Source organism: Leopardus geoffroyi, chromosome A2 (genome assembly GCF_018350155.1).
Source record: "Leopardus geoffroyi isolate Oge1 chromosome A2, O.geoffroyi_Oge1_pat1.0, whole genome shotgun sequence".
NCBI lineage: Eukaryota > Metazoa > Chordata > Mammalia > Carnivora > Felidae > Leopardus > Leopardus geoffroyi.
This window is the reverse complement of record NC_059331.1, coordinates 132,512,548-132,539,334: the sequence shown is the minus strand read 5'-3', so window position 1 is coordinate 132,539,334 and position 26,787 is coordinate 132,512,548. Positions and strand designations below refer to the sequence as shown.

Below are 26,787 nucleotides of genomic sequence, written 5' to 3'. Positions count from 1 at the left end.
GAAAGCTGTGATCATATGTGATTAGGATTCATGGATGTAGATGGGATTGCCTAGAAAGATATCTTTACCTAGATAAATATAGTATAAGCCTTGAGAGCTCCAATGTTTCAAAGCTAGGTACAGTGACATGCCCTGCAAAGGGAAATAAGGGAACATGTTCAAAGATAGAAAGAAAAGGTTAATATCAGGGAAGTCTAGGGAGAAGAAAGTTTCAAGAAGGGCAGGATGGTCAAGAGTAGATGAGAACTGACCAAACAGTGCCTTGGATATATGACAATAGAAATCATTGGTAGCCTAAGGAACATCTGCTAAAAACAGTGATGGATGTTGGAGCCAGATGTAGGTAAAATCAAAAGTTGGAATTGAAAATATACAGGCAATTCTGAAACAGTTTGTGAATAGGGAAAGATGTTACTTGATATATCCCTCCACCAAGGCTAAGTAGTAAGATCAGACATCCCTTCTGCAAAGATTTCTCTGACACTCCACCTACTCCTCAAGACTGTATTAAAGCCTTCTTACATAAATTCTCATATTATTAACTCTAACTGTGGCACATATTACACTGTTTTGCCACTGGCAGTCTCCTCTTATTAAATTGTAATCCATTTGAATGGCAGAGTTGAGTTTTATTTTACAATTGTACCCTCGGCACTTAGCTCTCAATAAGTAGCTTGCTTTTAAGAACAGAAAACAAATAATGTAACAGACTTCCCAGAATTATATATAGGATACATATATATGTTTTTGTGTATGTATGTATAGGTGTGTATACACAAAACACACATACAATGTATTTTGAATTAAAAAAATACACTGCTAAATCATAGGATTATTATTAGTGTAAAATTTTTTTGTCTTAACAAAAACTTTATTAAAGAAATTCTTTTTTTTTGCTACTATGGTATCAATTTAAAAACTTAAAATTAACTGAAATTTAAATATTTAAAATTTAAAATACTCAAAACATGATAATGGATGGTGATTATGTTTGATTAACTCTATGTAAAGTATTATATTTTCCAGTGGAACTAGTTATTGGAAACAGAGGTAGTCATAAATGTTTTAATTAACTGAAGACTATACATTTTTCCCAAATGTAAAAATTAAGTTAATATATGAACATGCATTCTCTAGACTCTTTGAGCTGAGGTCAAGGTATTAAAAGTCAATATAAAAATGTATTTCATGAAAATCTAGAAATAAAAATACAGAAAGAAGTATCTTTTAGTGAAATCTTACAAATTGCCAACCAAATACTAGTAGAGATGCTGTTCTGTTATTTTTGAAAGCAAGATGTTTTATACCTGAGAATAACATGTTGTTTTTCTTTTTACTGTAGGAAATACACTTCCTCATACATTAGAGGAATAGAAATCATCTATCTGTCAGCTGTCACTTCAGATGTGAGGCAGCATAATGGGTTCCCAGGCAACTGCTGAAAATATCTCAGAAAGGGCTTTTCAGAAGTTTGTGGCCTGATGCATACACAATGCAGTGGTGTGGCTGTTAATATTATTTAGGAGTAAATTAGTAATTTTTCCACCACAGAACAGCACTGGAAAGCTAGAAAGCAACCACAACTTTCCTTGACGTTGATGAACATTCATCATTGCCTTATATATTTTTAGCTTTTAAAACACTTCTATTAAAGACTTTATTTTTTACAGAAGCTTTAAGTTTACAACAAAATCAAGAGGATTTCCTCATTCTTAGATGTAGATTGTAAATTTTGTCAGGAATATCACATAAGTGGTTTTGTGTTCTTCCCAGTACAATTTATCAGGAGGTACATGATGTTGATTTGCCACAATGCTGTTGATTTTAACCTTGATCAGGTAGGGTCTACTAGGTGTACATAATGTAAAGTTAATATTTTTCTATTTTGATTAAAATTTATTCATGGAAGATGTTTTAACATGATATAATGTTCTTCATAAAACTTTCCTCTACTATTAATATCTAGTGATTTTCTAGCTCCATCATTCCTTTCTCATTCAGTAGTATGCTTTCTAATATACATAGGAGTGTTTACTTATTGTTTATTTTAATCTGTGTATCTTTATGGATTTATACTTCATTCACTAAATTATAATCCATTAGTCTCATTATTTATGTTAATGTACAAATGTCCCAGATGTGGGAAGCCAAAGTCCCTTCAATTTTGTCCCATTTTCTTTTGACATATTCCCATCATTGTTTGAGTTATTTCCTATTTTCTAGCACAATAAGAGTTTTGAGGCTCATTCTGAAATTTTCATGTCCCTAACTTTGGAATCAGTTATTTCCCCCAGGGTTCTGATTCATTTTACTTAAGAATAATACTTAGAAATCAAGGTCTGCACAATTTAGTGTAGTACTTTTGATTGGTTCTTTAAGTGTGCTCATAACTAATGCTTTTAGATCCTCTTTGTTAGGAAATACACACACATACATACATACTAAAACATACATTTACACATATATAATACCTATCATCTATTTATTATCTATCATTCTCTCTCTAGGTATGTGGTTTCAATTGATACCTCCATTGCCAATCCAACACCATAGCATATAATCTATTCCTCCACATTTTCTTATTTGTAACTTAAGTGTGGTTTTACCATCTTATACTCCAACTTGAATGTTTCAGAGTTCCAAATGTTCTACATCCTGCCAATATTTGGTGCTATCATTTTTTTTTATTTTAGCCATTCCAGTAGTTAAATAGTGGTATTTTATGGGGTCTATTTGGCATTTACCAATGACTAATAACATTCATATCCTTGTTAGTTGTTTATATATCTTCCTTTATGAAATGTCTGTTCATGTTTTCTCCCATATTTGTTCAGTTATTTCTTTTTTTTTTTGATTGTGCTGTACAAATCCATTATACATTCCATATTCTGTATAATGTTCTTTGTCAAATGTGTCATGAATTTTTCTTACAGCTGTTGGCTGACCCTTCCAATTTCTTAGCACTGTATTTTGCTGAATGGAGAATTTTTTTAAATATTGATAAAGTCTAATTTATCATCTATTGTGTTAACCTTGCAGATTATTGTTATTTGTGTTCTGTTCGAGAATTTTTTGCCTCCATCTGCCCCCACCTTATTTAAACAGATATTTTCCTTTTTTTCTTCAGTTTTTTTTATGTTGATATTTACGATCCACATCAAATTATTTGGATAAGATATAAGATAGGGGTTGCTTTCCTTTTCCCCATATGGATGTCCAGTTGTTTCAGCACCATTTGTTGAAAAGATTTTCTTTTTCTCCATTGAATTGTTATGGATCTTTGTCTAAAATCAATTGACCACGTATGAGTACATTTCTGAACTCTATCCTTGTGTGAACACTACACTGTCTTGACTACTTTATTTTTATTCTTTAAATCAGGTTACTTAATTCCTTAAATTTTGTTTTTCAAGATTATTTGGCTTTCCACGTCTATAACATTTCTATAGGAATTTTAGAATCATCTTGTTAATATCTATTTTGAAAAGTGATCTTGGGGCGCCTGGGTGGCTCAGTCGGTTGAGCGTCCGACTTCGGCTCAGGTCATGATCTCGTGGTCCGTGGGTTCGAGCCCCGCGTTGGGCTCTGTGCTGACAGCTCAGAGCTTGGAGCCTGTTTCGGATTCTGTGTCTCCCTCTTTCTCTGACCCTCCCCTGTTCATGCTCTTTCTCTCTCTGTCTCAAAAATAAATAAAATGTTAAAAAAAAAATTAAAAAAAAAAGTGATCTTTCTGGATTACCTATTATATTTCATTTTCTAAGAAGAGCAACAACAAAAAGTGAAATAAAGACAAATTTTACTTGTATCTAAGTTTAGAAAAAAAATATTTTTTCAATGAGTCCTGAGTCTTTTCAATGAAACTTCTTTAAGCTTTTCAAATTTATGTACTAATAGAGATATACATTCATTGGAAAATTTGAAGGTAACATAGAATTTCTAAATTCCATTAACAGCCATCTGTAACTTATAGTTCCTCGAAATAATTTCAAAGGTACAATACATTCTGCCATGATCACTTCAAAATTATATTGAAAATTTAGAGAAAATGTTTGAAAACTCTTTACAAAATGGTTTTTGTGAAGTTTTTCAATAAAATTAATATTGAGCTAGCATACAAAGAATTCACTCTTTAGAATTTTTAAAGAAGCTAGTCAAATAGGTAAAACAAGAAAGTAGCTAAGAAAATAGCTTCCTAATATAGATAACCTTGGAATCTCAGTATTCCCTCTTGGTTAATAGCTAATTCTCAAACCATATAAGCAAAACAAACAAACATAAATTAACACCAGTTCCTTATTGGTAATTACCAAAGTTTATAAAAAAAACTACCTATGATGTGTTTTACTTGACATGATCTTTTGCCAAAACCCTCTCTGTTCCCAATACTGCTTAGAAAAATGTCTTTTAAGTGAGGGCCTGAAAACTGAGATCAATACTTCAAAGAGATAGGGATGCTAACAGCACAACTTTATGGCATGGCAACTTTAAGTCCTAATCATCCCAACTAGATCTTGCCTTTTCTTCTATCTTGTTACTGTACTGATAGTTCCACGGTCATGACATCACAGGAATGGGACAATGAGGACTTAAAAATCATGCAGTTTGTAATTCCAAATCCTGTCTTCAATGACTTCTCCATGATAAACTTTGTTGGAGCCACAGAGAAAATGAGAAAAATTAGAACAAGGTGGCAAATGTTTCATAAAATTAAATTTATTAATCTTTTTATCCCATGCCCTTGTTGTTTTTATATTAAAATATCTTCTACTTTATGAAATTATATGCTATCTACATATAACACACACTTATTTAGTAAAATGAAAAACTGGTTGTAGGTCACTAAATTTAGGAGAGGGAAGCTCTAAAACTTCTGATTTTAACACAATCTTTCCCTTTCTTCAATGAATTCTAGAATGTCCCTTATAATAACCATGACAATATTAGGTAGTTTACAATCTTAGAAATTTAGGGTTTATCTTAGATATTCTTATACTATGAAGTAAGCTTATATAAGTATTGTGATAATTCTACCAGAGTTCACTTGACTGTCCAGAGTCCATCTAACCAATCATGTGTTTCATGAGCTAGATAGTCTCTAGGTAAGACACTCTATGGGTGTGTCATAAACTACAATTACTGAAACAGGTAATTCAGTTTTTAAAGAAATTAACCTGGTATGTAAAAGCCTTAGCAAAATAGGACAGTAAAAAGTCATCTCCAATCAGTCTAAGAAACAACTCAGCCCAAGGTAAGTGTTCTAAGAAAAAGTGATTTTAAAACTAGAAAGAGAAACTAGAAAGTTGGAACCTGGGTAGTGATAAAGTAAGGCCAAAAATTTAGCAACGGAGAGGGAAGAGGGAAGGGGGAAGGATAGGGTTAGAAATTAAATTTCTTTTTCTCTTCTAAGTAGCAACATTCTTCTTGGCAGAAAATTCTTTTATTATTAAAGTATTTTTGAATCTTTGAAAGATGATTTCCCACTCTCCACTCACAGCATGGTTCACTTTGGAAAGGGATGTCAAAATAATGAGAGGACTATACATTTCTGCTTCAGAAAAGAAAGAAAACTTGGGAGAAGAGAATATGGGGAATAACATGAGAAATAGAGCAGGTATTGAGGTATAAAGAAGTGAGAATGTGAGCAACATGATGGCATATAGGCATCCACTGAAAATCATATAATAGCCATCATGGTCAAACAATTTTTAAAAACAAGTTCTATTTTAAGTAGTTTACATTGTCATGGTATTAAATAACTATCCTTTTTTTACCTCCAAATCTCCAGTTTGAGGAAATGAAGACAAACAAGATAATTTCAAATCTAAGTTGCCACAGAGTGGAAAAGGACTAAAATCTTTCTGTCCGCTATGCGAAAAATTGACCTTTGGTTAACTCTAGCTTTGTTTCCTATAGTAACCAAAAAAAGGAGTATCTTTGTTAACCGTGCTTCTGGGGTTGGTTATGATACAAATGACATATGTTTGTTAAATTATGTCTAAGCATGAAGAAACTATAAATGTGGTGACAGTCCTTTCCTCTGGAACATGTTCATATAGCAACACCTTTATCTCTTAGTTGATCAGAGTAGCTGACTTCCTCCAACAGGTACTTTCAGTTCTTTTTGACTTTAAGTCTTAGGGTTTCTAGGAAATAGAAAAGCCTTTCTATGTATTGAACATGATTATACAAAGAATCTGTTAAATTGGGCACGAGACATGGTCTGGGACCCAAATTCATAGGCCTGCCAAACAAATTTGATGCGACAGATACTATGCTTATTTGTAGGCATCATTTTAGTTTTTATAATGCTAGTGGTATCGTTCCACCTTAACCCCATAGATTGCTAAATCTTAGCCAAGGAGTTTTCTCCAGTTTGATTCATTCATGCTACTTTTTCAGAGGACAGAGGCTCATAGGAATCTACAAATACTTATATAATTCCTGGGCAACAGTAGAAATAAAAACACCTTTTTTCCCTAACCAATGCACTCTAATATATCAAAAGTGGGAATTTCACATATTGAAAGAGTTTTCTAAAAATCAACTTTTGAGGAAAGACTTCAGTCCATCCTGACATCATACACACCAGTAGACAGAATCTCTTACTTTCCACAGGCATGTATTCTATAAAAGCCACTGCCACCAGGTTCCTGGGAGATTTGACTGGGGATTCCTGCATTTACCTTGGGAGTGCCCCATTAAAAAATTCTTCTGAGAAATAGCATATTTTTCAAAATACATTTTGAATCATTTCATCTTTTTGTTAGGCACAGTAAGAGTCTAATAATGCCTTTAATATCCCTCTTTTATTCAGATGATGTTATTAATACCATCACAACAGTAACCAAGCAAATAAGTACTATGCACAGGTATTACTTCATTAGGTAATTCCCATGGTCCAAATTTCTTCTAGCCTCTTTTATAATTGATTTGTCCACTTCATTTTGCGAAGTGTGTTTTTGGAAACAAACAAGTCTTTGTTATTGTGTTAAAGAGTAGAGCTTTGAAGTTCAGAGTCTGACATGTTTTAACTACAACTTTTGTAGCTCTGTCAGCAAAATGAACTACTAATCTGAGCAGGCAGTTGTAAAGTTTCTAACAAATAAGCTATTAATTTATCATTAGTTAATTTTTAGTTCTTATTGAAATTAAAACTCTACTTTTAAATTTTTTCATGACAGACACTATATATTTATTTGTAGTAAATATATATTATGTATTTAAGTCTAACCAAGAATCATTCCTCTAGTAATTGCCGTTAATTCATTTGCCTATGCAGATTTAATTCTAGACAAAACATAAACTTCCAGTGTCTTACAATAAATCACTACAGCATAGAAGGGTTTAAGTTGGCCATTTTTCCCCAAGTACATGACACATCAGTAAACACTATCAAATATGCAATATGAAAAGGAATATCAAGTAATTCCACCTGGGTTTTTCAAATTTTGAAATTCTAAGAGCTGGAAGGGAGACAATAGCAATTTCACTTGTTCAAAAGCCTCTTTAGATCCTAGGGACAGAAACAGATCCTAGGAAGAATTGTCCTGTATTTGTTTCATCAAAGATTTGGTCCATTCTGCAAAATCTGTAATCTTGTCTATAATGTTGTACTAGAACCAAAAATTGTCCAAGTTTTGTGTGTGTGTAGTAGTAGTAGGCCACTTTATCTGCAAAATTGGATTATTCCCATATTGTAACACTCTGTGGCCTATAACTGACAACAGGTTCTCTACATATTTATCTCAGATAAGCAATATTGTAATTTGTCTATTGAGGTCTTATGCATTTGTGAATCAAATAATTTTAACACAGCCAAAGTATTAGTTTTGCATTGTTTTTTTTTAAGTTTTGGAGGCTACTAGAAAGCATCTACATTTTGAATAATTATAAATGGCTTTAGTAGAACAAACTTCTCTAAGTTATCCTGTAAATGACTAGAGACAATAGTGAGGGAGTCTTGAAACCCTCATGTAATTCTTTATCATAAATATTGAGGTGCTTTTAAGTAAAATCAAACAAAAATCTCAATTGGTCCACTAGAGGGACAGAAAAAGTAGAACATAGATCAATCATAGGAAAAGACTTTGCAGATAACAGTACTGAAATCAGAATAGTTGCAGGGTTAGGAACTACAGAGGTTAATGAGTTTTCCAAGATCTTGCACAGATCTCTATAGTAGCTAAACAGTCTCTCTTAGCTTTTTTTTTTTATGGAAACATGGGAATATTACACAGTGAATACTCCCTTTTTAAATTATCTGTTCTTATTCTAGTTCTTTTTTACCTAATTTTATTCTTTCTAATTGAACATCTGACAATGGATTTTTATTTACCTCATGGCCATACCTTATCTTTTTGGAAAATTATTTGTATTAGCTTTATATTTGTAATTAAACCAGAATCATAGTTCCCTAGGACCCAAAGCTATGCCTACAATTGTCTCAGCTCAGGGTGCTTTTTTAGAACAGTGTAAGACTGCCACTCTCTGGCATATCCCTTTTATTCCAGAAGGCAGAGAATAACCAATCCAAGTGCCTTTTTCCTAAGGTAGCTTCACAAACATTCCAACTGGAGTATAGAATATAAGCCTTTAATTTGCACAGCAAAGCTTCCCCCCAGTAGGTTTACGGGAGATTCAGAAGAAAGAACGCCTGTTCCTCAATCAGAGCAACTATCTATAAGGGAATTGTGGAGGGCAAGAAACAAGTAAAGGATGATCCAAAACAGCTACAACCTGCTCTGTTGCCAAATGGAAAGTGAGAAATTTCCAAGGAAATTGCAGAATAAGTAACACCAGTAGTTATCAGAAAAGGCAAGGATAGATTAGCCTGAGAAAAAGTTATTGACACGTGGTTCACTAGTTCCTACTGTCAAGATTCCCTCCATGTTTCTATCTACTTTAAGCCATTTGCCAAGTATTTCCTAGCTGAGGGTTGTCCCTTAAACTCTTTTGATTCTCTTATCCTTATAATCCCTACATCCTTCAGAGTCTCTTTCTGCAATCCCCTTCCCAATTCCCTGGCTTTTTGCAAAAAGGACATAGATTTACTGTCTCTTTTCTTGCTTTCTTTCCTTCATAGGTTGGCCAGAGTAGGGATTATTCCCTTTAGTAGAGTTCTAACTGAGCAGCCAACAGAGCTATAAGGTTGTACAGTGTCTATAATGTTGCACTAGATTATTTTCAAATAGTAGCTACTGCTAACATATGAGTAAGAGTCTGTTCTTGCCATCTAACCACCTTTTCTGTAAACTGGGTTTAGATAATGGGCATGAGAGCCAACACAAAGGTAGTTAGGCCAGGAGGCAATTTTTCTCTCCCTGGGATCTATGAGGATAGATTTTGAGAAAATTCCAACAAACCAGTGAAAGATATCAGCGGAACCTTACCCATCTTCTGAGTATACTGCTGCAACTTCTCCCAACTCATCTTTACCAGAAAGATATCAAGTAAGTGGCTGTTAGCAAACCCTCTCAGTGATCTCTATTGCTCTTAGCTCATCCATATTTTGGGAGGAGGGGAGGAGCAGATAGTTGATTTCCCTTGGCCACCATACCCCTTGATGTGGTGACTGTCTGCACCCCAACATTTGCACTATCAAAGGATGAAATTACCAGTTTTCTAAAGTAAATACTCTAAGAAAAAGGATAGGGAGGAGTCTCTTCCCTTATTTTCAACAGGGATAATTAGGCTTCTTATTATTTATTTTATTTGCCCTTACTATATACAGGGTTATTTTTTTGCAATAAAATAGAATTTTCCCATAACATGTAAATAGGAAATTTCACAAATTTCACTGAAATTATTTATTATTGAATTATGTTGTATAATTTCTTTTCTCATCTTTACAATAGCAAAAACTACAGAGATGCTTGTGTATGTTAACAATTTTACTCCTCTGTGCACAGAGAAAACTGATAATCAACTTGATAGACTTAAGGAAAATGGCCTCCATGGTTTATAATCATCATTGCCAATTATTAAATTCTTATTCTAAATAGCTGATAACCAATGGCACTGTTTGTAACAGATCTCTCTTTCCCCTGTGCTGCTCATTATTATCATCATCACTGCATGGACTATAACATGTACTCAAGCTTTGTAAAACTTGTACTGTCCCTATCCACAGCCATCCAACTAATTAATTCTCTTCAATCTCAACATTACTCATAGAAGCAACATATTTCACTGATCATAGTGGTTAACTCAGCCAATGATTCAATTGAAGCTGCTAAGGGAATATTTAATTTTTGAAAAGAGATCCTCCATGCAGCAAACTAGCAATATCAGAAGTACTTATATCCATATGATATTCTCTAGTGCTTTTTAACTTTGGAAAGCTTTCCTGGACTTCACAGCACATTAAGAAAAATGAGTGTGACATAAGGGAAAATTACCACAAGTTTCAATGTTTTGTAAGATGTAATGATATATTTTATGGCAATGCAGAGATTACTATACTCACTAAAGGGAAGTTATAATACAGTCACATATTTTTTGATGGATTGAAATAAATTGCATTAGATAGCCAATAAAAATTCTGTGACTCTACTTTTCTTTTTTTTGGTAAAAGAACAAATTGACTTAATTCTGATTTTTCTTTCAGACTTCTCTCTCATTCCTAAAAATTAAATTTCAGTATTTTTTAAAAAATAACATAGACTTGTTATAATGTGAATATATCTGGTCAACACAGACAATAGTCTAATCTTTTAGCCATTCATTAATTCATTCTGACTTGGTAATTACTTAGTGATATATAGAACACATGGCCTCTACCGAAACCATAGGGTGAAGGGTGTTGTCAGTGGTGCTAACTGGTAGTGAAAGTCCTGATTGCCCACCAGTCTTCTTCAGACACAATCCCAGGGAGTAGTAGATAGGGTAGAGCAAGAGGGCTAGTTGGAGGTGGAAGTCCAGACTCCTGACATGGTCTCCACTGACCCTGGGGGTGGGGTTTTAGAATACATTGTGAGGTTGAAGCCCCACTCCCTTACTTTTATGTCTTTGACACCACTCTAGCAGAAAGATTGGGTCCCCACTTGTCCTTGCCAGAATGCATGGGGGTCAAGCCAATACCTTTTCTGTAGTATTTTGCCTGAGTAAAATGGTTATTATATACAAATTTTTGGTCTTGCTAGTTTCTATCTTTCCTGGTGCTTTGATTAGAGACTGCAGGTTCTGTTGTTTGTTTTGTTTTGTCTGTGTCCATTGGAATTTCTAAGTTGCCTACTTCTTGAACTCTAATCATGGGATATATGAGAGAAAAAGTATGGAAGTATTGAATCACTATATTGTACACCTGAAACTAACATTACACTGCATGTTAACTAACTGAAATTTAAATAAAAACTCAAAAAAGAAAGAAAGAAAGAAAGAAAGAAAGAAAGAAAGAAAGAAAGAAAGAAAGAAAGACAGACCAAGGCATTCACTACCATACTGATCAAAAAAATTAAATTTTGGATTATTTTGAGAATACCTTCTTGGAAATGTTTAATTTCTCAACTAAGAAAAATATAGGCTATATATGCATATAAATATATAATATTCAATATTTTATAATATTGAACTATAAAACTTCAATTTCATTTATTTAGTTCCCAAGGTTAGTTACCATTTTTTGTAACAGCAAACCAGTCAGGAAACTTAATCTTTACCAGAGCAATTTTTTTTTTCTCCTGGAAGGTGGCATGCTTACTTTCTTGAAATAATATTAAGTCATATCATTTCTCAATATTTAATGCTCATATGAATAACTTTATATGTTCTAAAGCCTGTAACTTATAACACATATAGCAATGGGATATTGGGCCAACCATATATTGTGCTATAACTCAGGAAGTGAATATGAACAGAAATATCTGCCTTATGAGAGACCCTCCACCCAGCACCTTTACATGACTTCTCTAAGAAACAAGGTATTATTAAGCTTCTTAATACACCTTTAGTTTTTTTTTTATTTTTTTAATGTTTATTTATTTTTGAGAGAGAGAGAGTCAGGGTGTGAGCGGCTGAGGGGCAAAGAGAGAGGGAGACACAGAATCCGATACGGGCTCCAGGTGCCGAGCCATCAGCACAGAGCCCAATGTGGGGCTTGAACTCACGAACTATGAGATCATGACCCGAGCCAAAGTTGGACACTCAACCGACTAAGCCACCCAGGTGCCTCTATACACTTTTAAATGATAGTAAAAGTAGAACAGACAGTCACTACTCCTAGTGCAAATGAAATGACTTGGTGTAGAAATTGTTCAGTCTACTGAGTTTCAAGAACTGGCTTAAATATGTCACTGCATAGATGAGATGATGCCAGCTTGCTAGTTTCAATTCAAACTTCTCAAATAGCTGCTTCATTTTAGCTGATGCCAAGTCATATGAAACGCCAATGTTTGGATTCTTTTAGATCTAGTAAATTCACCAGACTGTCCCTCCAATTACTAAGATTCCTCATCTGGAACATGTCTGGATAGTGTCCAAAAGAGAAATTAGCTCTTCTAATAAGTTTTAATAGTAACAACTGCTTTCTTTATTTTTAAATCATATTTGAGTTTTAAATATATTTTTTTCTCCAGCTAAAAATTAATAAATAAGTCTTGATTTAAAAGAATGGCCACACTGATGTCTGTCAAGCTCACCCAAATAGCCACTTATCACCTATGAAATTAACATGTCCCTCCAAATCTTGTTTGTGTCCCTGATAAAATGTATATAAAACCTGTCCCTAAATTTTGATCACTACTCCAGAAGTGTTTAGATCTGTGCTTATATGTATTTATATGTCTTGGTTGTTTTTAAGTCTCTACTTATTCTATATTTCTTGATCTTGCATAGAAGAACCCTTTGGTGAGTTGGATGAAGCCCTATTGAAAGTGTCTGTGAAATCAGTCATGCCCTTTGAACTATTTATCATCCAACATATAGATCAATTTTATTGGAAAGGTTTGATTAAATTTATTTCAGTGGAAGTTTATGGGAATCCTGAAATAGGATTTTATTTTTAGATCACAACATACTTAGCCTTATCATGCTTGCATTGGGTATTCATGATTAGGAGAAAATTGTCATTTTCTGTCATCTCTTCCTAAAAAACTGGAGACAAAAAAAGCATGCTGATGACATTGTTTTATTGTCAGATGTAGAAGTGAATTCAATAAAAACTGTTCTAGCTAATTACTGTCAGAATAATTTTTAAACTCAAATGATCATTTTTTGCAACTATATTCTAACATTTAATTGGTATATATTTATGAGTCCTAGAGTAAATAAAATTGTTGAAATACTTGGAGACAGATTTTGAAATGTGCTTTTTTTTGGGGGGGGGGACTTATCATTACTTGAAACTTGGCCACCCATGGGTACTATACTAACCATATTAATGAGTGCATTGGGTATTTGAAATGCTTTTGACATTTCAAGGCTAAAATGTTCATGTAATACTTATAGCCCTAAACTTTGAGGTTTTGATTGCTACGTAGTTAGTCTAGTATTTGAGCAGCTTTAGCGTTACATTTTGAGGAAATACTGGCCTGCTCAAAGATAGAGCCTTGTCTTAATCTTGTACCATATGTGAAATGGCTCTACACAGACATGTATACTGACTAGGGCATCCTATTTTCATAAGATTTCAATACAAACTTCAATAAATCGACTGTTTGCCAAAGCAAATGTATGTGACCTGAATTGTCAGTTTAGATTATCTGTAATTAAGTTTCATGGAAAACTGCCTAAAGGAAAAGCAGTACATTTGTTCTAGGCATTTTAACTCTTATCTTGAATCAAATTGTGCTTTCAACAACCTACAATCCTGAACTATGCAATCTGGATGGCATATTAACTAATTTCCATTAAGATATATCATATGTAAGATCCAAGTGTCACCAGTTCCTACAAAGGATATCATACACTGACATAAATTTCTAATTTTGCTGGCTATCTTAGTAGGCTTAACCAGCCCAGCAACAGGTTCTCCAGCCCCTGCCAGTATCACTTTCGCAGTCTATCCTTTATCAACAGGTAAATCTTAGAGTATAGAGAAGGTGTGCTACCTATGCTGTATCCCAATAGCTGTGCCACTGCCAGGAGCTATCACTTATCAGGTATTATTCTGGCCATCACAATGCCATAGTTTCTCTGTTTGCTCCAGCAAACACAGTATTTCTGTTTGTGTCCTGTGCCATCAGGTCCTCTACCTTACCCCTTCTGTTCCACATTAGGTTGCCAAAGCTGATGGGTAGTCTATAATACAGTACTAGAGAAAATGAGCCTCCTTTTTATGTCTTACATCATGTTAGAGGAATATCAAGCAGTATTGTGTGAACCACAACATATCACATAAAAAGCTATTTGCTTTATTTACAAACTCCTATATTTTTAAGACATACACACACATGTTGATGTGAACAGGAACATTATTTTTAGTGTTTTTTCCGCTTCAGTCACCTTAACAACAGTGTTGGCTGACCACTTGCAGAGTCATGTCTCACTTCCTATACACTCAATGGAAACACTATTCTTGCTTCTCCTCTGGACTCTATACTCATTGTGGCAAAGCTTCCCTACAGCATGATGTGCAATGCAGGGAAGAACAGATGGCTCTTTCCTTAAGTACTTGTCACAAAACCTAGAATTACTAATGTTTGTTCTCATAATCAAATGAAGTCATTTATGAACATAGCTCATGTATATGCTGCTAACTCATCTCCATATCATGCCCCCAAAACCAACTCAAGAATGAGACAGTGGCTATGCCTTTCATCCTCCCTGTTGGTCTTACTGGCTGGTGTTCCTGCACCAAAATAAATCTCTTCCTAACCTCACAGAAACAAAAGCACCTAAGCAGAACACCACATGCAAATCAATACCAGCAAGGTCACAGACCCAAAGGCTTCCAGAAATAGTAATTCATTTTGGGCTAACTTAGAAGTCCAGTCCTTGGCCAGAACACATAAATTGCCAAGTAGTGAATAAAGAAACCATAGTATGATGTCTGCTAATCTCTACATTAGCTGGGCCTGTCTCTCTGACCTCCTATTTGTTGTAATCCCATGCTTACTTGTGGAACCTACTGCTTTAATTTCTTTTTCCTGGTTTAACATTTCTCAGGCAATGCTCTCTGCCTGTGAATCTGCGCACAGGCTTTCCGCCCTCCCCCTCCCACTGACCCGGGACTGCCCCCTAGAGGACACAGGGGGGCATTCTGGGCCAGTCAGGCTTTGGAAGTTTCGTGATCAAACCTGAAATGGCCCACACATAGTAGATGCCTGATGAATGTTTGCTGATGATTCTGAATTCAGTACCAATAATAAATTACTTTATTACAGTATCTCACTGTTCTGCAGCTGTTTCTCATCCATTTTTGTCACACTATATCATTGAGCCACATTCCCCAAGGCTTCGGCTAAGCTACAACTTGATTGTAAATTAGACATCTCTGGAAAAATGTGTTAAAATTTTTCATAGTTTGTTTTGTGGGGGTAGGTAGTGGGGAATGTTGTTGTTATGTGGCGGGTGTTGTGTGAAAATGAATACAGCTTTGCTAATATAAATCCAAGTGATGTGGCTCAAAATGCCAAACTCAGTGTGTGGTAAAGGCTAAGCCAACACTGCACATAGCCAAAGGCTTTCCTAGATCTAGTTAAGTGCATTAACCAAAAAGCAGCTTACCTGGAAGAAATGTACAAATGAGAATTAAATATATTCTAGTTATAATCAAACATATTTGAGTCTTCAAATATGAATGACATTTCTATGTACTGCTTCTTAGAAGAAGTATCAATTATCCAAGAGCTATCAAAATTTACTTTTCAAAGAATAGTCTTTATATTTTGAAACCTGGTTGTAGACCTAACTAAGTATTAGTATACCTTTTGGGGGTATTTGCATCAACTGCAGACATGAAAAATGTCTCCATTTGTGCTATGGTATTAACAAATTCTACTACCTACAGGACAGTGGCAACTGACCATTTTCCCTATGTAGACTTAGGCACTGCACACCCGTCAGAAATACTCCCTGCCTCAATTTAAATGGACCTAAAGCACTTAAGAATGTTAGGCAATGTCAGCATATACTACATCTCTAATTATAAACTCCTCAAGGACAAAGTCTTTGTTTCCCACCCCTCTGTTTTTTTCACTCAGGCACCTACAACAGGATTATTCATTCATCAGTCTCCTAATAAAGAGTGATGACTGTACTCCTTCTGAAACATAACACTTACCCAGATTAGGTATCTTCTAGTCGATTTGTCAAACACCATAAATCAGGGGTTCTTAAACTGAGAATGTAAGAAGATATGTGTTCTCGTATGGGAAAAGGCTAAAATTTTTATTTTCATAAATCCAACCTCTACTGAAATTTAGCATTTCCTTCAATTATGAAGGTAGGTAGTAACAGCACAGAATAGTATTAACAGTATCTATGACTATAAACAATAGAAGTCAGAGGTGATTTTAAACCATATTAATTTTTGATGTTTAATTTATTTTATACTCATAATTATCTGAAATGGCATGAGTGATTGGGCAAGCCACTAAATCACACATGATTAGAGCTGTGTATTTACAGATGTTAGTGTAACGTAACTGCCGACTCATGGGCAACTCCGTGTCTGGTGATCATTCAGGCACCCAACAATAAAGGTGCATGTGTTTTCATCAGTGATTCAACTACATTACTTTCCAGTACTCCATATCTACAGGTGTTTTTTTTATTCTTTTTAACACTTATTTATTTATTTTAAGAGAGAGAAGAGCAGGGGAGGGGCAGAGAGAGAGAGAGAGAGAGAGAGAGAGAGAGAGAGAGAATCCCAAGCAGGCTCCATGCTGCCAGTGCACAGCCCAATGCACTCTTCTTCTATAAAGAAGTATATATTTTAGTATATCACAAAAATTTTAAAACATTTTCTTAACTCTTTTGGTATGGCACAAAGCTTTCAATGAACATATGTCTTATGCAATAGAAAATAATGGAAATTAAAGTATGTCCAGGTATCTCATGTAAGTGATCAATGATTAGTAAACTTTTTTATTCTTCTTTCTATCTTCTAACTGATTAGTTTGTCTGCAATGTAGTAAAACTTTGTATTCATGTGTCGGTATAGTGCCAAAGAATTCCACGAAGACTCTCTTTTATGCTATTACAAAGATTTTCAATTTGGGGAAGAAGGAATTGCCTTGGAACCTATTAATCTTTCAAAAAAGACTAGAGTAGTAAATGGTGAAAATAAAGTGTAACTAAACGAAGTATTTGACTTATGGACAAAAGAAACATTTTCTCAAAGAACTAAACCGAGTGAAATCAATTTGTGGATATAGATAGTTTTTATGATCATTTTTATTGAATACACATTTAAAAATTCATTATTCAGGGACTCATTTGCAAGGTCTCTTTATCATAATAATATTTATAATTTTCCTAGTAAGAATTATCATTTATTCAAGCGGAATCTTTGAACTGAATTGAATCCAATGCTCTAAGAAACAAAGTCACACTTAGTAAAAGTCAACTGCTGAGCAATCAATGGAAATAGAAACTTAGTGTATGAGACCATTGATCATTTGCTATTGGGCTGGACAGAAAAGACACTACTATAAATGGAAGATTTGGTCATACCTTATGGACATGATGATTCTGTACAGTTATCGTGACAACAGACTTTGCCATAAATAAACAGAAAGGCAATTTATCTGAGGTATTAAGCTTCACCCCAGTAGAATACTGCAATTATGCAGTTTTTCTGTGACAGAATTGCTTTCATGAACTCTGAAATCTATTATGCATCATTTCCTATAATATTGCTTTCCCATAATTTTCCTTGACAGGTAAGATCTCATCTATACACTTAATGTAAACTGTGATAACAGCATCTACATTACTAAGAAGTTCCAATTAGTCTTTGAAGATTATAGAAAGTAAATAGAACTTATAATAATATTTTTAGTTATGGACTTTGTTTCTATTTTACCAAATGACTAGAAATAACAACTGGACTGTAGATTGACAGATTTTAGAAAAATATTCACAATGAGAACAAATTTTATCTTAGTATTTCTTGTATTTAGTTTCATTTACAATAACATGGCAGTTTAAATTACATCAATTTGGCTCATTTCACTTAATTTCACACTTAAGAGACAATGCAAATTTGGAAATCACACTTACATGTGGCATAGGCCTACACTTTAAATTTCATGCTTGTGTTCTTGTTTGTTTGATTTCTTTCAAAGCCCCTGGCAATTAGCAAGCCATGGAGGAAGTAGTTTAAAGACAGAGCTCACAGAGTCACCTAACAGGATGTATGTGGGATATAAGAGAAAGTGTGGAATCCAGATGACTACACACATTTTGAATCTGAGAAAACTGGATTTCCAATAAGTAAGATGAAGGAATGAGGAGATTTAAAGGCAAAATCAATATGCCAGTTTTAGGTACCTTTAGATGCCTATTATATATCCAAGTAGAGATGGTAAGAGGAAATTCAATTCTAATAGTCAAAAAAGAGGGTGATCCTGGAGACCCATGTTGGAAGCTCACAACACATAGATATGATACAAACCATACCGACGGATAGGATCTCTTAGAAAGTGAGTGGTGAGACAGAGGAGAACAGGTTCCAGGCCTAAGATAGAGACCACTAGAAAATTTAAGAACTGAAAAGGTGAGGAATTTCTAGCAAAAGATACTGGGAAGGAGTAGTAATTGTGTTGAAACAAAAATCTGTTAGAATGTGATGTGAAGAAATGTTTAAGGAGGAAAGATGAAATCAAGAGTTTCAAATGCTATAGACAGATCAAGTAATAGAAACTAAAATTTGCCCAATAAGTTTAGCAACAAGGAGGTCACTGGTAACCTTGATAAGAAAGATTTCAGTGGAGTAATTAAAAATAAAGTTTGATAGGAATGGGTCAATAGAGATTAGAAAGTAGGACATTGGAGAGGGGGAATATATACAACCCTATCTAGGAGTGCTATCACAAAGAAGAGAGAAAGGAGAAGCCTGTAGGAAGATGAAGGTTTAGCATTTGTGCTTGTTACGGTTGTTTTAAAATGGGATATATATATATAAAGTTTGCACTGTGATGGAAATGTTCAGTACAGTAAAAAAGAAATTGATGATTTAATGAGTATGAGGATAATTGAAAGATAAAGGTCTTAAGTAGGTGATGAGGGATAGAATCCAGGGCACAAGTAGAATGACTGTGGTTGGGGGGTTGGGTGGAAAGACTGTATTATGGATAAGAAAAGGCTAGATGTAGAAGTATACATAAAGGTCATGTGCAGGAAGATGTAAAGATTCTTTTAAAATTGCTTCAATTATTTTGTTGAATTAATAAGACAGCTCAACATCTGAGAGTAAAGATGAAGGAGGGATAACAGATTAAAACAGAGTTGACATGATATGATATAGTATTCTTAGAAAATAGGGATACAAACTGATTATGAAAATGTCACAGAAGCACAGGGTAGTGTTGGGGTTTCATTTGAATTCTGTGATTTAGAATCTGAAATGAGACCAGTCAGCTTGGCTGCATTTTCTTCAGCAATGTTGCTCTGATATACATCTGGAGTAGGCAGAGAGTTTGATTTAACAAGCTTTGGAGTTTTGCCAAGAGGAAGGGAGAAAGAATAAAAAAAAGAATTATGGGTATATGCAAAAGATTGATTAGAATAGTGAATCATGGAATCTAATTCTTTGTAAGAAAAGAAATAAGGACATAACATGGGTGACAGTGAAAAGCTAATATAATGAATATATTGGAGTCTGAGTCAGGTCAAAGAATAGTTAGAATTAGGGTGCTAGAAAAATAAGATGGAAAGATGGAGTTGGTTGTCAAAGACAGGGATACTTGTGATAAACAATTTAGATGAGTTGTAGTTATTGCACACAACAAGACCTGGAATACATTAGAATATATGGCTGAGATAAGAGGAGAAAAAATCACTAGAAGTCAACAGGTTAAGAAACTAATAAGTCAAGGCGCCTGGGTGGCTCAGTCATTGAGCGTCCGATTTTGGCTTGGGTCATGATTTCGCGGTTTGCGGTTTGTGAGTTCGAGCCCTGCGTTGGGCTCTGTGCTGACAGCTTGGAGCCTGGAGCCTGTTTCGGATTCTGTGTCTCCTTCTCTCTCTGCCCCTCCCCCACAGTGCTCTGTCTCTCTCTATCAAAAATAAATAAATGTAAAGATTTTTTTAATAAAAAAGAAATTAATAAGTCAGCCTTGAATGTATTATATAGACAATACACACGGAATTGAAATTACTCAGACTGAGAAGAAAGGTGCAGAAAAATATCTTGACCCAGTATCATCAATAAATGAAGGCAAGTGACCATTAGTGATGAAGATGACTGGAACAGAAGGTGATAGCATGAGAATCAAAACTGGGCTTTTGATAGTGGCTGAAGAAACAATATCTGGAAGGAGAAATGAAGAAAGGTGAACTTACCACACCTCTAGTAATATGTGGGATGCCACCACCTGAGAAGGCTGTAAGAAAGCTAGCTCCCAATTAGAGTACAAATGAGAGCCCATTTATAGAATATGCAGAACCATGTAGAAAAGAGATTCTGGGTAATGAGAGATGTCCATGCACCTTAGACTTCTTAAGTCTGTTGACTGAAGTAAACAGAAATGGGAGAAATCATGGATTATTTTCTTAGTGAGTAGTTCGATGTTAGTTTTCCACCTTGGGATAGTTATCAAGTAATTTGTGGTGGTAAATCAGAGTGTACATGATACTGATGAATATCCATCTTACCAGGAACATGGAGTAGTCTCTGTCCCTCTCCAGCTCTGTAAAGAGGGACTGTTAAGAGTAGGGGACAGCCTTGCTAGGAGCATAAAATTTCAAAGGTTATAAAATATAGCATTTATGGCTCAAAACTCATCAGATCCCATGGGACTCTGCAATGACATTGAGGTGCTCTAGCACAATATGGTGAAGATCTGTTATTTAATTTTCCAAGAGAATTCTTAATTGTTAAATCAAAGGTTGCTCTTTTATGGAAAATAGCAGACTTCTGCAAAAGGAGGTTGAAATAAACTTGTTAGTAAAATTCATACTTTTTAATTACTGACTATAAGGTATAACTAAATATTTAGTGGAGGTGGCAGGAAGGAAATAGATGACCACAGAGGAGAGTGAAAAGACAACAAAGAAATCACTGTCCTAGAGAAAAAGGTGATTTGTATGCACAGAAATCAACTTTTGCCAAAAAAAATGCGATACTAAAATAAAAATTATTTCAAAACCTAATAATATGTGACTTAAGAAAATGTTACCAAGAATAATCTCTGACAGCAATGTACACAGTCTACTTCTCTTTGAACCAAATGACAAACTACAAGTCTAAAAACATGTCCAATGCTCTGTACCAATCTGCAGAAAGATTATCTAATATTGGATAGATCATAACAGATGAGGTACGACTATCAATCAACTGGATTTGTTCTTCTTAAAAACATCTGAACCTATTATTCAAGAGCTGGGATTTCTGTTTCCATTACTATCTTTCTGCCTACAGGTCTGTGTTGCTTAGAATACAAAATGTGCATTACAGAGAAATGCCCAGTTTAGAGAAATAGCATCATCTTCTCTCTGTCTAGGAATAGGATGACAAAATTATCAGCAAAACATAGGGTTTAAAATAAAGTCTTACAAGCTTTAGTTCTATCATTTATGTAAACAAATCCTATAATTTCTTTACTAAATAATTTTCCTAAATGTAATTATGTATTCATGCATTCACTCACTTATTTTATTAGTGTCTACTCTGTTACTCTGTACCACACACTGTGCTAGGCCCTGTGAATATAACAGTGAATAAGACAGAGAGATAGCTACAAGAGAGATAGCTACAGAGAGATAGATACAACAAATAGACATAATGAATAAATAAATAATTGGAAGCTATAATTAATAAATAAAATAAATACCAGGTCCTCACAGAGACTATAATATTATGGGAACAAAGTTTAGATTGTAAAGTCAAGAAAGTGATATCTCTACAATTTACTTGTTATCTACAAATGGGAGAAAAGATATCTTTCTAGTGGAGAAATCTGGCAGATTCTAAGAATCAATAAAGTTATCACCACAAATATGCAACAACTGAAGTGGTACACTGAGATATTATTTCTATAGTATTCCTGTAAAAAAAAAAATAACCTAAATCCAACCATCAGGCAATCATTAAAAACAACAACAACAACAAATAATTGGCTTGGACTTTTCAAAAATGCCAAAGTTGTTAATGTCAATGAAAGGTTGAGGGACTGTTTCAGATGAAAGGAGACTAGAGAAATATGAAAACCAAATGTGATGGAAGTCTAGATTGGATCCTAGATGGAAAGGTAAAGTTGCTATAAAAAACATGGAGTCAACTAGCAGATTTTGACCATGGAGTACATACTAAACAAAAGTATTTTATTGATATTAGTTCTCCTTAATTTGAAAAAAATACCATAGTTACATAAGAGAATGACCTTACTCTTAAGAAATAGATGCTAAATTATTTCGTGGTGAAGGATCAAGGATCAAGGTGAGTGTAGATTAACCTAAAATGGTTTAACATAGACAGAGATAGGTAGAAACAGAGAGAGAGACAGAGAGAGAGAGAGAGAGAGAGAGAGAGAGAGAGAGAGAGAGATACACATGGCGGTGCCTGGGCAGCTCAGTTGGTTAAGCGTCCAACTTCAGCAACTCAGGTCATGATCTCACGATTTGTGAGTTTGAGCCCAGCATTGGGCTCTGTGCTGACAGCTCAAAGCCTGGAGCCTATTTCTAATTCTGTCTCAACCTCTCTCTCTGCCCCACCATAGCTCATGTTCTGCCTCTCTCTCTCTCAAAAATAAACATTAAAAAAAAGAGAGAGAGATACACATAGACAGAGACAAAGAGAGACAGAGACTGACAAAATATACACAAATGATGAAAATATTTACAAATGGTAAATGTAGGTTGAAGTTGAATATGTGTTCATTGTACTATTCTTACAAATTTTCTATTGTTTTAAATTTTTCTAAATAAAACCAAAAGCAATTTAAACTTATACCCGATGGAAGAAAGAATGGATATTACCTATATGGTAATATAGGTAATAAATTTCAATAAGGCAAAGAAAAAAAGATGTTCTGAGTTCAAAGTTCCGAGGCAGGAAAAAGAAAAGAAAATGCCATGCAGTCTAGCTGAACTAAAGAGGGTTAAGTTCTTCCCTGAGTTCAGAGAGATTCCTCTACTGGTGTTGAAGAAACAAGCCACCACAAATTGTACAGCTGCAAGGGAATGCATCCTGAAAATCAGCATGTGAGATTGGAAGAGGATCCTGATCCTAGGACTAAATTGATCCTAAGCTGACACCGTGATTGCAGCCTTTTGAGAACCTGAGCAGAGTACCCTGGACTCCGACTTGCAGAAATGATGAGATAATAAGTGGCATTATTTTTAAGTTGCTAAGTGTGTGGTAATTTGTCACACAGCTATAGAAACTAATACAGTTGACCCTTAACACAGGTTTGAAATCCATGGATCCACTCATACACAGATATTTTTTCAGTAAATATAGTACAATACTATAAATGTACTTTCTCTTCCTTAAGATTAATAACATTTATTTTCTCTATAATGGGAAACTATTATAAGATAAAGTATATAATGCACATGACATATAAAATATATGTTAATTGACTGTTTATGTTATTGATAAGTCTTTCAGTCAACAGTAGGCTATTAGTAGTTAAGTTTTGGGGAGTCAAACGTTACACATGGGTTTTCAATTAGGTGGGGATTGGCTCCCTCAACCCCTGTGGTGTTCAAGGGTGAACTAACTGTATACTATGCAAATGACTTAGCACAATCTTGGAAAAGAAAAGTTGGAAGACGCTGATTTCAAGACTTACTATAAAGTTTAATTAATCAAGACAGTGTGATTTTGATGCAAATAGAGATAAACAGATCAATGAAACAAAAATAGAGAATCTAGAAATAATCACAAAAATAGACAACTTATTTTTGCTAGTCACTTAGGCAATGCAATAGGAGGAAAACCAGTATTTTCAAGAGATAATACTAAAAACATTGAATAAACAAATAGGAAAAAAAAATCAGCCTCAAACCTTATTTCAACACCAGGCATGAAAATTAATTCAAGTTGGATGACAGTTCAAATTTTAAAGCTAAATCTATAATGCCTCTAGAAGAAAACATAGAGGAGTGTCTTCATGATCTTAAGACAGGAAAAAGATTCTGTTTTTACCTTTATTAAGTTTTTAAAATTTTAATTCTAGTAAACATACAGTGTTATATTACTTTCAGGTGTACAATATAGTGATTTAACAATTCTATACATTACTTAGTGCTCATCATGATAAGGGTGCTCCTAATCCCTTTCACCTATTTCACTCATCTCCCCACCCACCTCTCCTCTGGTAACCATCAGTTTGTTCTCTAAAGTTCACACTATGTTTATTGGCTTGTCCCTATCTCTCCCCCCCCTTTTTTTTCCTTTGCTCTTTTGTTTTCTTAAATTCAACATGTGAGTGAAATCATATGGTATTTGTCTTTCTCTAACTGACAGATTTCACTTCTCAACATACTCTCTAGATGCATCCATGTTCTTTCAAATGGCAAGATTTCATTCTTTTTTATGGTTAAATAATACATTGTATATAAATATCACATCTTTATCCATTCACATATTGGTGCACAGTTGAGCTGCTTCTGTAATTTTGCTATTGTAAATAATGCTGCAATAAATATAGGGGGTGGATGTATCCCTGTGAATTATGGTTTCATATTTTTTGAAAAACACTCAATAGTACAATTACTGGATAGTAGGGTAGTTCTATTTTTAACTTTTTGAAGAACCTCCGCACTGCTTTCCACAGTGACTACATCAGTTTGCATTCTCACCAACAGTATGAGGCTTCCTTTCTCTTCACATCCTCACCAACACTTGTTTCTTCTGTTTTTATTTTAGCCATTCTGACAAGTATGAGGAGACATCTCATTGTATTTTTGATTTGTATATCCCTGAGAATGAGTAATGTTGAACATCTTTTCATGTATCTGTTGGCCATCTGTATATCTTTGGAAAAAAGTCTTTTCATGTCTTCTGCCCATTTTTAATTGGATCATTTGTTTTTCTGGTGTTGAGAAGAACTGTTGTATCAGTTCTTTTTTTAAATTTTTTTTTTAAATCTATTTTTGAGAGAGAGACAGTGAGCAGGGAAGGAGCAGAGAGAGAGGGAAACACAGAATTCAAAGCAGGCTCCAGGCCCCAAGCTGTCAGCACAGAGCCCGATGCGGGGCTCGAACTCACAAACCATGAGATCATGACCTGAGCCGAAGTCGGACACTCAACCGACTAAGCCACCCAGGCGGCCGTAGTTGTATCAGTTCTTTTTATATCCTGGACACTAAACCTACATTGGATATGTCATATGTAGAGTGGGAGAGAGCCAAAGCATAAGAGACTCTTAAAAACTGAGAACAAACTGAGGGCTGATGGGGGGTGGGAGGGAGGGGAGGGTGGGTGATGGGTATTGAGGAGGGCACCTTTTGGGATGAGCACTGGGTGTTGCATGGAAACCAATTTGACAATAAATTTCAAAAAAAAAAAAAAAAAGGATATGTCATATGCAAATTACTTCTCCCATTCAGTAGATTGCCTTTAGTTTTACTGATTGTTTCCTTTGCTGTGCAGAAGCTTTTTATGTTGCAGTCCTAATAGTTTATTTCTGCTTTTATTTCCCTTGCATCAGGAGACATATCTAGAAAAATGTTGCTAAAGCCAATGTCAGAGAAATTGCTACCTGGGCTCTCTTATAGTATTTTTATGCTTTCATATGTTACATTTAGGTCTTTGATCCATTTTAAGTTTATTTTTGTATAAGGTCTAAGAAAGTGGTCCCGTTTCATTCTTTTGCATGTAGCTGTCCGGTTTTCCCAGCACCATTTGTTGAAGAGACTGTCTTTTTATCATGGGATATTCATTTCTCCTTTGTCAAAGATTAACTGACTAAATAGTTGTGGGTTTATTTCTGGCTTTTCTATTCCATTCCATTGGTCTATGTGTCTATTTCTGTGTCAGTACCATACTGTTTTTATCAATACATCTTTGTAATATAACTTGAAGTTCAGAATTGTGATGCCTCCAGCTTTCCTTGGCTTTTTCAAGGTTTCTTTGGCCATTCAGGGTCTTGTGTGGTTCCATACAAATTTTAGGATTGCTTGTCATAGCTCTGGGAAAAACGATGGTATTTTGATAGGGATTGCATTAAATGTGTACATTGCTTTGGGTCAGAGGGACATTTTAATATTTGTTCTTCTAACCCATAAGCATGAAATGTCTTTCCATTTCTTTGCATCATCTTCAATTTATTTCATCAGTGTCTTATATTTTCAGAATACAGGTCTTTACCTCATTGGTCATGACTATTCCCAGGTATCTTATTGTTTTTGGTGCAATTGTAAAAGGGATTGTTTCTTAATTTCTTTTTCTGCTGCTTCATTATTGGTGTATAGAAATACAATAGATTTCTGTACATTGAGTTTGCATCTTGTGACTTTCTTAAATTTGTTTATCATTTCTGGCAATTTTTCAGTGGAAGCATTTGGGTTTTCTATACAGAATATCGTGTCATCTGCAAATAATAGAAATTTTACTTCTTTCTTGCCACTTTGGTGCCATTTATTACTTTTTGTTGTCTGACTGCTGTGGCTAGGACTTCAAGTAATATACTGAATAACGGTGGTGAGAGTAGACATCCCTGTTGCCTGGCCCTAGAG

General features: G+C 34.6%; 1 long non-coding RNA gene across 3 annotated transcripts in view; it reads left to right on the top strand.

The window, feature by feature from the left end:
- The first annotated feature begins 4,956 nt into the window (after positions 1-4,956).
- Positions 4,957-26,787, top strand: part of LOC123606731 — a 112,234-nt gene continuing 90,403 nt past the window's right edge. For all 3 annotated transcript variants that reach the window (XR_006716467.1, XR_006716470.1, XR_006716468.1), the window contains exon 1: positions 4,957-5,248. This is a non-coding gene — a long non-coding RNA (uncharacterized LOC123606731). The remainder of the gene's footprint in view (positions 5,249-26,787) is intronic.